Below are 13,780 nucleotides of genomic sequence, written 5' to 3'. Positions count from 1 at the left end.
ATTGATTGCGCCATCAGCAAGAATTTGCTTGTTTGTTGTTGATCATATCTATTAGGATGACCTAAAAATGGTTGTTCCTCATCCCTATATCACCCTGTGTAACCAGACGTCTTACAATTGTTATAAGACAGGCGGAAAGACAAGATTTCAAAAGCGATCCCATGTATGTCTTTTCAAAGATAAACTCACTATATGGTTTTTCGGTGTTCATTTTTACAAAATTTTGTACATGTGTAAAAGTTTATTACATTTCTGCCCATTTTTTGATATATCCTCTTGTGGAAGTTACATAATTGAGAATCGGAAACCTCTGATGCGGCTTTGTCTTCTCTGGAACAATGAATCACACTTTATCAGATAGGATTCTGATTGCTAAATTTGGGTTTCATGGTTTGGGGATAGTTATTTTCTATTTCAACATGACAAAAGCCCCATACACTTAATATAAAATCATAAAGCTATGATTCCCCAAGTTCACTATCAAAGGAGAAACAGATTCAATCCCATGATGCATTTTTATGTATTTTATTACATATTACACTACAAATAATAAGAATACACCCGCAGAATAAAAGTCATGCTTCTACAATTTTCACCTTCCTTCTAGTAACCACAGCCAGTAACATATTGCTGCAGTGTAGTCTCTAGGTAATGAAGAGTTAAAAGAATAATCATCATAAACCTAAAGGGAATCTGTCAGATGCTTTCACACCCCCAACTATTTATATGAACATGTTGCTTTTTCCAAGATAAGTCCGTTAATACCTTTACATGGCCAGTCTGATCCTTAGTAACTGAGAAATAAGTGTTTGCATTGATATGTAAGTAAAGCTGTAGATCTGAAGCCTCTGTCGCTCCAGCTCTATTACCGTCTAGTGTGACATCCTTTAGCATGACTATCTGTTCCTTTGCCTGAAGTTACACAGGTTATAGACTGTCAATCAGGCAGGAAGAGGCGCCTCTGTGTGGGGATTAGAGCTGGAGTGACAGAAGATTCAGATCTACATATCAATGCAAACAATGATTTCTCAGTGATGGAAAAATGTAATGAAAAGCTTTGAAAAAGCTACACATGTATAAAAAATAGCTTAGTTCTTAAAATCCTAGTGACAGACTCCCTTTAAAGGGGTTGTTCAGTCTAAATCCACATGTCTGAAGTCACTTTATGTGTCACTTTATGTGACTGCAGACTTGGGAATCCTCGCATTGCACACACTGGGCGCTGTGAGGATTTGCCGGTGTCAAAGCCGGTAACGACTGTCACATGTCTCCAAGTATGCAATATGCAGACTCCCGGTCAGATCCAACTAGACGGGCACAGCCTCGCTGAATACACTTGGATTGAGAGAGACTGCGTACATCTAGTTGGAATGTGTCCGGGAGTCTGCATATCACATACCCGTAGCCACGTGATCGCTGTTCTCGGCTCTGACATTGGCAAACCCCCACAGTGCACAGTGTGTGCTACACGCCACTGCCACCATTGACTCCTGGGACCCTGTCCCCACTCCTGCTGGCTGTTCAGGCGCTCTTCCCACTCTACCCACCTTTCTTCTGACCCTTGCATCAATGTACAAAGTTACTGTGACTACAGACACCTCGCCTGAGATATGGTCTAGAGACGATTAACTCATCTATACAATATTCTTAAAGGGCAACTAGACGTACCTTAACTAAAGATCTATAAAACTTTACTTTTATTATTATCAAAATAAACAGACCAGTTTAAAACTAGCATGTAGGACCTAAGAAATGTACTAAATCAGGTGTCCGGTCGTGGAGCAGACACCACATACAGATGGACTATTGTCCTACAATATAATTTAAGTCTCCACATTAGTACAGACCTACACTACCTCTAGAGGACCTAAGTGATAAATCTGAATACAGTGATAAAGATCTGTCCCAATATTTTTGTTTGTATGGTTTATTAAATGGCACCCATTGAATCTAGTGGGCAACTATGTTATAGACGGTCATGCCGAGACCTCCAGAACCAGATCTGCTGTTTGCATCAAGCTTTTAATGAGTGTTTTAGTGGAGACATTTTTGTGGGGACAATAAATGAATAAACACATTCTATGTAATCCCAAAGCCCTAAAAGGGGTTTTCCTGAGGCAGAGATTCCCCAAAGTTGGTCTGTAGCAAGACCTCCAGAAATGCATAAACTGGTACAGTATATAGCACCGACAGCTTCATGTCTTTGATGGTATCACCGGATCATGTGATCAATTAGAGTCCAATGTGGAGGCGCAGGTAAGGATGGTGTTCCTGTCTTATCAATATGGCCAACAACTTATGATTTCTAAATAAGGCTGTTAATGGGCAAAGTTTTGGAACCCCTATTTTAAGGAGAAAACCATTTCAAGTACTATACTACGTAAATTAATCTATCTTGTGACTGGTGGTATATAGCTTACCTTGTAGTCTTTTTTAATATATAAATATTTTTTCAAGGATGTTATCAATGGGTTTAAATGTTTCTTGCTCTATTAAACCCTCCCCTGCTGCTTTCTTTAGCCTTTACTGTCCGGCAGGTTTGGGTCTCTCCTGATTGAAAACTCCGCCATAGAAACAAATCAAGATCTTTTACTTCTGGCTTCTTTTACCCTCAAGCTGGACCAATGCCAAGTGCACTGAAACCTTATGGGTGTGATTGTGTAATGTAACATACAAGCGTTTTTCCTCATTTCCTGTTCTAACCGTCTGATTCATTAGTGCTGTACAATTTTAGTACAAACTGTTTACCAAGGTGATTAGTAGGAAAATTACATGAGTTTTCAAGTGGACCAAGTGGCATGGAACATTGAGATGTGTGTGGAGGCAACCGAGTGACTGGTCCCTGACACACCTCATTACAGTATAGATCAAAGTGAGCTGAACAAGAAGGTACCACAGCTAGATGTATATGTTCAGCTACGCAATCCGCATAAAATACAGAAGAAGTGGTGTTATAGCTTCAATACCAGATACAAATCCAGTACTGTGGTACATATATATGTGTATTGTTGAGAAACCGAGGTGAAACCTGTAAGTCACGTATCACTTTTCCATATACAGTATATATATATATACTGTATACTGTGTATATATATATATATATATATATATATATATATATCTCAAATAGTAGGGCAGTGACTGGAAAATTCATAGATGCTCTGTAGGTCTCACCTCAGTTGTCGGAAATGGTGGTATGGTCAGAACAAACTACTTTAAAAACTGTCAGAGAACCCAGATTGAAAGGAGACTAGTTGGACAGGCAGGTTCCCCGTGGCTTCTTCCCCTTTACAGCTGCCCCAGACTAACAGCTCTCTCCCTATACATGCTTTAGGCAAAGACCTGTCAGTCTAGTGGAGCGGGCGTGGAGAAGCCGCCATGGACCTGCCTGTCCAGCTAGTCTCCCAAGCTGCTTGGTCCCCAGCTGCTAATAAACTGTTTAGAGTCAAACATTCTTGGCTGAAATCATACCTGCAGGGTCTGATACATGCTGCCCGTGGAGGAGACAGCATATATCAGCTGTCAGGTTCCCTTTCAGCTGCATACAACCTATAGGTACAGGTTACTACTGTTTTGAGACAGACAGGTAAGTCATATGGTCTAGTAAGTGGTCAGTCGAGCAGGATTTTGTTTGCCTAGTTTGTTTTAGCTCTTACAACCTGTTTGTTAGTTGCCTGTACTGAATTTACATTAGTAAAAGCTGAAAAGGAGTTTTGGACATTTGAAGCCTGTCTGTGGAGGAGGTAGGAAGTTAAAAACAGGGGTACGCTCCACAACTACACCAAGTAAAAAGCACCACTAAACACAACTTTCACCAGAGAAAGTCTGGGACACCCAACACACCTCACAGACCAACACAGAATAAACTACAGCTGGCATGGGTAGAAGGAATCCAACAGTAGAAATAGGAGGGGAGTAGATATGATAGATCTCTCCACAACATGTGATTAAAGGAGCAAGCAGGCTAGCAGAGATTAACTCTTGCTAGTATGTCAATGAATCAGCATACAGCAGGTTGACGCCCGAGTCTGCCTGTCTTTATCCCAGACACCAGAGAAACCATTGGGCGGCATGTGAGAATCTACAATCTGAACATGTTTTTTCTATCTGAGGCTCCTTTCACACGTTTTCAAAAAACAAACATTTTAAACAATCCATTGAAGAGTTCCGTAGGCCATCCATGTGTCAGTGTGTGTGTCATCAGTGGGCTGTCCATGTGCTGTGTAACATTTGGATAGCACATGGACAGAATGAACTTGTATACTTACCTATCTCTGGCAGTGCTGTCTCAGGCGTTACTGCCACACTTGCTTCCAGGTCCACAGTCAGTGCAGTGAATATTCATGAGGCAGAATGAGCGGAACCAGGAAGCAACAGCAGTGTCGGAGACAGGTAAGTATAAAAATCCATTTAATTTCAGTGAGGTGTCCTCCAGTAGGTGTCACACAGATAACATCAGGGTGCAGTTTGTGTGACATCCGTGCTGCCTGCCAAAATCAGACATGTTGCTGTGTGGAGCACACATACATGCGTGTGCTTCACACTTAAACACGGTCCTTATCAAAACACGGACATGTGAAGAAACCCATTGAATTTAATGGGTCTACGTGTGTCCATGTCTCCAGTACGTGAAACAGACACCTCACATACCGGAGACACGGATGTGCGAAAGGGGCCTTAAAGAGCTGTTTTGCGTTACAACTTCTGGGTGTGCATTGAATTACTGTATTAGATTTGTGTTGCAATTTCTCTCTTTTTTTGATAGATATTCAAAATATGATTAATTAACGGAGTACAAGTTTAATAGGAACTACCATCCATAGTGTAGAAAGGTACAAAAGTGGCACTCTCCATCTATAAATGGTAATGTTTATTTGAAAAAGTTAAAACATGCAGGAGGAAGCATAAGACATTTTGCAATATACACGCTTCAACGGGTTCCACCACGAAACGGCCGTTGTCTCATGCGCCCTACTTCTCCCACATGTTTTAATTTTTTAAAATAAATATTATCTTTTATGGTTGGAGAGTACCACTTTTGTACCTTTGAACACTATGGATCTTTGATTTGACTCCTTTCCAAGTGTTCACCTTGATTCCGAAGACGTCAGAGGCCATAAATCCACCACATGATCCAAGTCGCAAATGTGTGAGTAGTGCCGAATCTGTCTTTATTTTAATAATAGGAACTACCATACGCTCAATCACTTCCACTCTCTACATCGCGGTCTGCTATCCGTTTGGTGCAACATGTCAGGAATATTTGAACTTGGATATACCCAATGCACGCTGCGTGCCAATGAGAATCTTTATATTGCTCATAATCGTAACACTCTACAATGAAACAGATGTCCATTTTTTAAATTTAACATACCTGTTAATGATGTCGCCTTCACGGTCACAGGCTAGCGATGTCTTCCATCTTCTATGTATATCTGAAATATAAAATTTATGTCAGAGCAATGTCCCAATAAAGCTGCATCTACACTACGGATATACCAAGAATTCATTCAAGGATTTTCTCATTAATACATTGTTAATATTTGTAAATTACCCAATAACCCTCCATAATTTTTGAGCATGATAATTCTCATAGAAAATCACGGCACTACCATTTACAGCCTCCGGTTTAGAGCATTGTAGATGCAGGCACATAGTTAAGAACCATACAGGGATATGATAGACATTGACAGCTGTATTAATAACACAAATCTTTTCTCATAGGAATGGAACTAAGTGAAGGAGCCAACATTCCACATACTAATCCTCATACTGCTGTACAGATCTAAGACAGAGCGAAAATAAAGGTGACAGTATTTGTTCACATGAGTAAGTACACAATGGAAATATCTATCAGAATTACCCTCTTTTTGGGACCATGAAACCCCCATTTAAGGACCTGAATGCAAAAGAATTAAAGAGCGTTATGCTCGAATCGTTCTCTGGTCTGTATTACTGGTATTTTTTTAGCATTATGCTTCAGTTAAAGGATTATGTTTCGTGTTACAACTTTGTTAATGGGGTTGACTGAGATTACAAAGATTTTCTTTGATTCCTCTAGGTCAGGAGGGATACTGGTTTTTCAAGGCAATGCTCCATGGAAAAAAATTGCAAGGTAGGTCACGTCACAGACCAGTCTGGAGACAGCACTGTTATTTTTTTTCCTTCTCATGGAATCATGATTTCTGCAAAAAACTGCAAACAAATGTGCACAAGGAAGTGATCTATCGCAAGTAGAAGAAGGGTCCACAACAGCCTAGTCATACCTCTGGATTGGAAGTCCACAGAGAGGAAATAGGTGGCCTCCAGTGGTCAAAGCTTGGAAAGAGACCATCTTGTTTTTAGTACCAAAAAGAGCCCAATGGGACTGAAAGTCTAGTTCTGCAAGGGGTAAAGTGTCTGGTGACCACACTCACACACATGATCCAAGAGAGAAACCCAAAAGGACATCACATCCCAAGTCCATGTGCAAAAGTGAATATACAGGTGACAAAAGGAATAAGTTAAATAAATAAGGATTTGTTTACTGTGTAATGTAGTCTGGACATCCATCTGGGAGTTGAAAAATTCCTTTATTTAACAAGATGGCCCAAAATAGAGTTTAGTGTGCTTAAAGCACCACTCCAGCGTATTTTTTTTTCCAACACTGGAGTGGCACTTTAAATCCAAGTCCCCTACTCCTGGTAGTTTACTCACTCTCTGGCATTTTCATACTTTTTTGGCACCGCTGAGGTCCCACGGCGCATTCTTGAGACTGTAACGTCTGACTGGCTGGAAGTTCCCAAACTAGTCTATGAGATCAGAACAAGGCTCTCATAGACTTGTATCGAGTTACGACTTCCAGCACACTCCAGCAAACACTGGAACTGCCGGCAGGTCACAAATTGACGGAGACCAATAGGAGTGGTCATGATAGAACATGAAGCTGCCAGAAGGTGAGTATAAGACAGGGGGCAGGGGACTAAAGGCCCCGTCACACGCGACGATATATCGTGCGATTGCATGAGCGATCGCACCCGCCCCTGTCGTTTGTGCGTCACGGTCAATTTGTTGCCCGTGGCGCACAATGTCGTTAACCCCCATCACATGTACTTACCACCCTAACAACGTCGCTTTGGGCGGCGAACATCCTCTTCCTGAAGGGGGTTGGACGGTTGGCGTCACAGTGACGTCACACAGCGGCCGCCCAATAGAAGCGGAGGGGTGGAGATGAGCGGGACGTAACATCCCGCCCACCTCCTTCCTTCTGCATTGGTGGTGGGACGCAGATAAGCTGTTTTCGTCGTTCCCGGGGTGTCCCACATAGCGATGTGTGGTGCCTCAGGAACAACGAACAACCGGCGCGCAGAAGGAGGAACGACATTATGAAAATGAACCACGTGTCAACGAGCAACAATAAGGTGAGTATTTTTGCTCGTTAACAGTCGTTCGGTGTGTCACACGCTACGACATCTGTAACGATGCCGGATGTGCGTCACAAAGTCCGTGACCCCGACGACATATCGTTAGCATGTGACGGGGCCTTTAAGGGTGCTTTACACGCTGCGACATTGCTAATGATATATCGTCGGAGTCACGTCGTTAGTGACGCACATCTGGCGCCGTTAGCGACATCACAGCGTGTGACACCAAGGAGCGACGATCAACGAGTGCAAAAACGTCAAAAATCTTTGCTCGTTGACACGTCGCTCCTTTTACAAATGTCGTTGCTGTGTGTGACACCGCAGGAATGACGAACATCTCCTTACCTGCGGCCACCCGCAATGAGGAAGGAAGGAGGTGGGTGGGATATTCCGCCCGCTCATCTCTGCCCCTCCTCTGTTATTGGACGGCTGCCGTGTGACGTCGCTGTGATGCCATACGAAACGCCCCCTTAGAAAGGCAGCGATTTGCCCATGACGCACAACCGACGGGGGCGGGTACGCTCTTTACCGATATCGGTACTGATATCGCAGCATGTAAAGTACCCTTTAGATTTAAAGCACCACTCCAGCAGTGCAATAAAACCAAAAAAGCTAGAGTGGTGCTATAAATGTGAAAAAAGTATAGTGCAAATCTGCCACAACTCAATTGGAGTCACCACTCCTAGTGAGTTTAGCCACCCAAAAGATTTGAATGACAAGACATGTGACGCCCTGGACTAGCCAGGTAGTCACATACATAACAACATACATACACCCCCACTCTAGACAGTTACAACAGTCAGACAAAAACCCTTGTTGCCTCCCTCCAGGGTCTGATGTCCACACCAGGTGGGGCGGAGCCTGGCGGTTGGCCCCACCCACCGAGGAGTTCACAGGCCAGGAGGCGGGAAAAACAGACATTAGTTTTGGAGGTGAAAGTGAGAGAAGTAAAACGTCTGCGTGTGCCTGGGTAGGAGCCCAGGTACTGACAGCAGCGTTGGCAGACGGTGGTGGCCGTCTTCAGGAGTTAGTGGAACTCTGCAGAGCCGTAGGACCGGGGTTGGGCGGTGGCCCACCGGTACCGAACCGGGGAGCGGAGTGAAGCTAAGCACACAGGCAGGGCCATCGGACCCTGACCAGACTTGGAGCCGCCGACAATAGTCAAATCCGAGTGTGACAGGAACCCCAGGGGTTTCCCAACAACCAAGACCCAACAGAAGGCAACAGTCCACACCGAGAGGATATACAGCCACCGCCGCTAGAGATCCAAGGGCCAGCGCCTGCGGGCAAAACGGGCTCCTACAGCACCTATATGCCGAGGAGCGGACTACTGGTGGGCAACCACAGGAGTCAGAACATTCTAACAGGTGCAGGGAAAGACAGCCACCTTCAGCCGTCCGAGGAGAGCACAACAACACTGCAGCCGGCTGCGGGACCCGTCCATCCGGCCGTTTTGGTTTACCAGAGACTCTGTCATTGATTTTCTGAGTGAGTACACCAGTGCCGTCTGGCACCGCGCTGCGCTGTCCCTGCAATCCTGCACCCCAGCCATCCAGCCTCCCCGTCACACCGGGCCCCGGGATCACCAACCCCCTACCCACGGAGGGGACAACATCCTAGCTGCTCCCTACCATCTCTCCCGGGATCCCCGTCACCCGCAGTGGTGGTGCCATCATCACCACGTCCCGTTGGTGGCGTCACAAACTCTCTCCCCAAACAAACCATCCCTTTTCACTCACGGGTGAGGAGTGCTGCTCAAGTCCCCGGGTCCGGCCCACCGCTCGAGCCTCCGAGCAGCAGCTGCAGAAGCCCCGGACCCGAGCTTGGCGAGCGCATCCCCTCCGCCCGCGACAGACACTTCAGTATCTTGCAATTTTAACCTCTTAACAACTGCCAATAAGCCTTTTTTTGCAGTGGCCATTAAGGACCCTTATTCCTAAGTGTAACTTTCTCCCTGAGGTCATCTGATGACCGCACCGCATGCTGTCAGGATTGAGAAGCCTGTAGTCACCTAAAGAGACTGGATACTTCATCAGATTAGGTGTATCATACACATCAGAGAAAGGTTGGCGTAACTTGTTAATTTTGAAAAGTCAGTATAGAAGGAAGCTCAAACATGTTGACTTTCGTACTTTTGTACTTAGTGAAAATGAGCTGCCACTATAGAAGTGTGGCAGCTGCTTATTCCCCTCTCCCCATTGAGAACACATGCCGTGGAAAGCATACGTGGGTAGGGTGTGGTCATGAAAAACAGTTGTCAGCCAAAAGGGCATTGGGCAAACAGTTTTAACAAATCAAGACTCCCCCATTTCCCCTCTATCTAAAGACATCTTCCTCCAGCCAATGTGAATTGAGAAGTTTGATATTAAAGTGACGCTCCATGTGTGGAGTCTGATACTAAAGCTAAAAAAGAGCTTGGTGACAAATTCACTTCAGCAGTCAGTTTTAATTTAGGTGTTTAACATGGGAAACATATTAATCATCTGATGTACGTACAAAATTCCCATCCCCATGTCAATACCTCAATATACATACAGTATATATACTGTATGTATAGCACCAACATATTCCTCATTGTGTCACGGACATCATCATCACTGGACCCAGTGGGGCTGACATTGCTATTTGAGGTTTACCTGGAGGAAACCTATGCAAGTACGCAAAGAAGATACCTAAAAGTGTTGCCACCATATAACAATAATATGTTTATTGACCCTTAAGGATGCTTTACACGCTGCGATATCGGTAACGATATATCATCGGGGTCACGTCGTTAGTGACACACATCCGGCGCCGTTACCTACATCCCAGCGATTGACACCAAGGAGTGACGATCAACGATCGCAAAATCGTTAAAAAACGGTGATCGTTGACACGTCGCTCCTTTCCTTAATATCGCTGCTGCCACAGGTACGATGTTGTTCGTCGTTCCTGCGGCATCACACATCGTTATGTGTGACACCGCAGGAACGACGAACATCTCCTTACCTGCGTCCACCCGCAATGCGGAAGGAGGGAGGTGGCTGGGATGTTACGTCCCGCTCAGCTCCGCCCCTCCGCTTCTATTGGCCGGCCACTTATTGACGCCGCAGTGACGGGAGGGGAGGGATTGTTCGGCGGTCACTGCAACGTCGCTGACAAGGTATGTGCGTGTGACGCTGCCATAGCGATAATGTTCACTACGGCAGCGATCACCACATATCGCACCAACGACGGGGGCAGGTGCTATCGCTCGCGACATCGCTAGCAATCGCTAGAGATGTCGCAGCGTGTAAAGCACCCTTTAGGGTGCGTGCCCACAGTCAGTGTTTGCAGCATTTTAGATGTAGTGTGTTTTCTCTGGGTCCAAAATGCTACGTTGTACAGTAAAAGCACAGAGGATAGGATTTATAGAAATCCCATGCCCACTGTGCGTGTGTAGCCCACAGCGAAAACTGTCCTGCGGTGCGGCTTTCAAGCATGTCAACTCTTTACTGCGGAGTTGCAAGCGTTCTTCATAGGGAGAACACAAGCAAGAGATCGCAGTGCCCTAAACCCTTATCATGGGCATGAGCAGCTATGGTCTCCTGCGGAGGAGACTCGCAGTCCCGCAGGTCAGGAAGCAGCGGGTCCTGATTATGGGCATGTACACTTATGTGTTTTTCAGCTTTGCTAAAATTAGATGGTTGGATTATATGGTGGTTTAACTCTGGCTGAATTTAATGGCGGTAATATCCTCCACATATAATCATTTTGGTCAAGTTAAGCCAAGAACGAAAAAAACTTTTTAATTTTTAACTATACAGGTTTGAGGAATTTTGGTTACATTTTCCAGTGTGTGGCCAACCTCACATGTAGGATGTTTAGCTACTTTCACCATAATGACCCTCTATTGCTGTGTCTTTAAGAGCCCGGCATGCTTACGGTATGTAAAAAAATAAGCTGCACGGCTTTGTTGATTCGTTACAAATGACATGGATGTAAAAGAACAATATAACTATTCATCTGAACGCTGATTAAAAGAGCTTGCTGGATACATCATCTTGGAAGCATTCTCAGTATATTTATTTTTAGTGAGCCTTGTAAACACTTCACTTCCTGGTAGTGTGACTCCCGCCTGAGCCTCTGTATATAATATATCCATTTAACAATGCAATGGGCTGGGAGAAAGGAAACTTATCCTCCATGGACTTGCATTGTGGTTTATTTGTATCATAACCTTTAGCTTAGACAGTCTTTGATTAATGACTGAAGTACAATCAGACGACCATTTGATCTAGAACAATGCTGATTATGTTTCGGCTCATCTTAATCATGTCTGAGGAGTCACTACAAGTAATGTCATCCTCTTTCCAGAAATTCCAGCCATAAAATGGAAATTATCTTATGGGATTATGATGTTTTCTTGCTGTCTTCTTTCATGTCTAGACAAATTTTCTGGACTATGAGTTATTTGCTGTTTCCAATCATGCCTACCATATGTCAATTCCAGATTTCCGAATTAGCCATAAGACGCCCCTACACCTTCGATAGTCGGCTAAAAAGTTCAGATGACCAACAGCTATTTCTTCTAACTCCTGTGCTTGTGGTTTCTACCCACAACATTATCAAATGGGGGAAAAATCTGGAGACCTCCATAAGGAATAGATGGTTGGTTGAAATTCCACTTAAACCTAATAATATATCTTGGGGTGCTAAAAGGGTTTTTTTATTTATAGCTACATAAATATTAATGACTATATATAAATGTTCTACAATTTATATTGATAGGATTCCCAATCTAAAGATTTATGGCATATCCTCAGGGCATGAATATATAAATGTCTGATCTTTTAGACTGTGATCCCTCGCGGGCAGGGACCTCACTCCTCCTGTACCAGTCTGTGCCTTGTATTGTTTATGATTATTGTACTTGTCCCTATTATGTATACCCCTTTCACATGTAAAGCGCCATGGAATTGATGGCGCTATAATAATAAATAATAATAATAATCAATGTATATACAATAACTGCACCTTGACAAATAGGCAATAGGTTTGTTTAACTTTGGTACCTCTAGTGAAGTGGCTCTAGGTATAGAATGAATGGGGCTGTAGCCAGTGCAGCCAATAGCTTGTCTGAATGGCTCTGCCAATGTAGACTGGACAAGCTGCTGAGCTCCGAGATTGACTGCAGCGGTTACAAGGTCTCTAGACAAGCCATCCCAGCTACAGTCAGTCAACAAAGAATAAAGGCATCGCTGGATGCGGGAAGGGTGAATAAACACTCAGTTTGCTGAAAGTCTATGAGCATATGGACTCAAAAAATGTAAATAGGTCAACATCTTTAATTTCATAAGGTCTCAATCACAGCTCTACTTAAAAAGAAAAGTCAATACAGTTATTGATTGCTTCAGTTAGAAATGGCTCCTGGGTGGTATCGCAGTACCTCTATAAAGCGTTCCACCCTTTTGAACTTCCTAAAATTGTTTATGACCTAATAATTTTGGACAACGCGGGATTAGATTATATACTTTATGATAATTAACCATCATAGATCCTTCAATGTCATAGAAACAAATTTATACAAAATGATCTCTGCTCCTTTAACAAAATGAATGTACTATAAAACTTTTCATTCTTACTATTTTGCACACCACAGCCAAGAAGTTTAAAGACATATTATCTTATTAGACATTTATGGCATATTCATAGGATATCACCTATGAGACTCTTCAGTCCTAGGGTGTAATGCTGGTGGGTGTGGACGCACTGCACCATGGGCTGGGCTAACCCTTGACAGGCGTAACTAAGAGACTACCCGGTTTTTACTAGAGCTTCTGATGGTGAGGATAGGCTGGGCCACAGGTAGTTGCCAGGCTCCACTCGCAGGTCAATCCTGGGACTGCAGCAGATGACCTACAGGTCAAGGTAGGTGTATGAGATACAGAGGGCACAGTCGGAGACATAGTCAGACAGTCTGAAATCAGGGTAGGCAGCACAGGTTCATTATTCATAGACGAGTTCATGAGCGTAGAACTTGGGATAAATGAGAAGGCAAGGCACGTCAGGAAACGGAGGAGACAACACTTAGAAGCACCTTGCAGGAAACTTGACTGAAAACTGAACAAGAACCTAGATCAGATGAGAAGTGGTGGATGGAGTGGCCTAATGAAGTCCCTGCTGGTTGGGGATTGACCATGGAACCTAAACACTGCTGGACACAGTGGGATTAAATTCCTGCAGAGTCTGGCCACACCTTCCTATAGCCAGGTGGGAACTCACCAGCAGTAGGAGGATGTAGTAGATTTGGAAATATCCAAATAGAAAAAAATTGGAAATACTACAGGAGGCTGCTCAGAGAGACAAACTTTGGAAATTGGGAAGAGGAGAGTGGTGACCACAGTGAGTTGAGCAAT

General features: G+C 44.0%; 1 protein-coding gene across 2 annotated transcripts in view; it reads right to left on the bottom strand.

Moving 5' to 3' along the window:
* The window catches only part of HDAC7 (histone deacetylase 7), a 533,886-nt gene that overhangs the window by 264,519 nt on the left and 255,587 nt on the right, over nt 1–13,780 (bottom strand). For both annotated transcript variants that reach the window (XM_075337158.1, XM_075337160.1), the window contains exon 3: nt 5,375–5,435. The gene's annotated coding sequence lies outside the window, so the exon portion shown is untranslated. The remainder of the gene's footprint in view (nt 1–5,374; nt 5,436–13,780) is intronic.

Source organism: Anomaloglossus baeobatrachus, chromosome 2, assembly GCF_048569485.1.
Source record: "Anomaloglossus baeobatrachus isolate aAnoBae1 chromosome 2, aAnoBae1.hap1, whole genome shotgun sequence".
Taxonomy (NCBI): Eukaryota; Metazoa; Chordata; class Amphibia; order Anura; family Aromobatidae; genus Anomaloglossus; species Anomaloglossus baeobatrachus.
The sequence above is the reverse complement of the archived record's forward strand: the minus strand, read 5'-3'. Positions and strand labels throughout refer to the sequence as shown.